General features: G+C 39.3%; 2 protein-coding genes across 3 annotated transcripts in view; one reads left to right on the forward strand and one right to left on the reverse strand.

The window, feature by feature from the left end:
• The window catches only part of st6galnac6 (ST6 (alpha-N-acetyl-neuraminyl-2,3-beta-galactosyl-1,3)-N-acetylgalactosaminide alpha-2,6-sialyltransferase 6), a 9,376-nt gene extending 7,737 nt beyond the window's left edge, over positions 1-1,639 (reverse strand). For both annotated transcript variants that reach the window (XM_019872200.1, XM_019872197.1), the window contains exon 1: positions 1,502-1,639. The gene's annotated coding sequence lies outside the window, so the exon portion shown is untranslated. The remainder of the gene's footprint in view (positions 1-1,501) is intronic.
• The window catches only part of miga2 (mitoguardin 2), an 18,034-nt gene that overhangs the window by 2,521 nt on the left and 13,832 nt on the right, over positions 1-1,681 (forward strand). The gene's annotated exons all lie outside the window — the stretch shown is intronic.

Below are 1,681 nucleotides of genomic sequence, written 5' to 3' on the forward strand. Positions count from 1 at the left end.
AAGAAACCCTTCAAGTAGTGTTTTCTACCTTTTCTTATGAATTTAAGACGTTCCCCCCCCCCCCACATTTATTTCCTCAACTGCAAAGAGTAGCTGGTATCAAAACAAGGGTGGCTATAGTAGCCCTGTCAGAAATCTGTGTAATTCCAGTGAAGCCCCTCCCGCATTTATTTATTTATTTATTTATTTGACATTCTAAACTATATATAAAATTTTCTCAGAAATAATATTCCCAAAGAAAACTTTGAGCTGTTATGTCCTGCTTTGATGGAGCTAAGATGCTTGCCAGCTGCACCAAAGTAAGTTTCACCTTGCATCACAAAAAAAAAAAAAAAATTGCCTACTTTTTCAAACCATATTAACAATAAAAATGGCTTAACTTGGAACGGGGGGGAGTTGTGGTATTTCATAGTGACCAATCGGATACTAATAATTGCTTGTGTGTGTGTGTGTGTGTGTATGTGTGTGTGTGTGTGCGTGTGGTGTGAGGAACGTGAGATTTTAAATGACCGCTGAAAATGTTAGTTTTATAAGATTAATTTCCCCCCCCCTCCCCCCATCTTCTACATGCATCTTGAGGTTCAGTCCCATAGGCAAACAATGCATTGTCGACTGGCTTGTTGTCCAACCATTTCATGACAAGTTCAGGATGGCTTTGTCTCACCGCCATCTTTCCTTCCTTTTGAAATGTTTATCCCATATGATCTTGCAGTCCTTTGGAACCCTGTTATTCATGAGGGTTCTCATTGCTGTGTCAGGCTTTTTGTCATCAGTGTCTTAATATCATTCAAACAACTTAAATGTGTTCTTACGAGGCTCATAGAAAACATGCTTGGAAAAAAAGAGTCATATACACTGGCCCAATCACATTATTTCCTCTTAACCTTTTCTCTTTGTCTTCCTGTCCCTCACATTTCCTCTCCCATAAATTGAAAACAGTAGCCCCAGGGCAGAGGACAGTCATTGCCGTATTGGGATAAAACCATCCCAACAAAGCTCAAAGGACATGTTACGCAACAAGTCCATTTATGAAAGTATTTTGTGCATTGGGGCTGCCGGAAATATGACACCAAAACTACATTAGATGTGCTGGACCATGCCTAAGTTCTGATGTTGTCACTCCATAAGCTGTAACATTGGTCGATAATATCGCCTTGTCTGAAAACATCAAATCTGATTTGGAAAGTGTGTGGACAGTCGGCCCTCAAAATCGGATTTGAGCAGGAACCTGATTCAAATCAGATATACCTGCAGTCTAAATGTCCGCTGTAGAACACAAAAGGAATTAATTCAGTTGTAAGAAGTGGATGGGAGATATTTAGGTTCACAAACATCCTCCACAGAGGGCAAATTTGAACAACTGGTCGTCGGAGGTAACATAACAGTGCAGGAAAATTGAATATATAATTACCGTACAAAGAAACGTTGACTCTGACCATAACCTCCTTTAAAATCCTCGCAGACTAATTTGTCCTTAGATAAGACAAAATGAATGACTTACCCCACCCGATGGAGGTGTCTGTGTTTTACATTATCACTAGGAAGAATCCACGGGGCTTTCTTGAATAACCTGTTGAGCTGGTGGCTGGCATTGTCAACCATTCTTACAAAAAAAAAAAAAAAAAAAATAAAAAAAAAAAAAAAAACTCCCCAGGAAAACAAAAACCTATGCCACAAAGTT

This window comes from Hippocampus comes, unplaced genomic scaffold, assembly GCF_001891065.2.
Source record: "Hippocampus comes isolate QL1 unplaced genomic scaffold, H_comes_QL1_v1.1 scaffold260, whole genome shotgun sequence".
Lineage (NCBI taxonomy): Eukaryota > Metazoa > Chordata > Actinopteri > Syngnathiformes > Syngnathidae > Hippocampus > Hippocampus comes.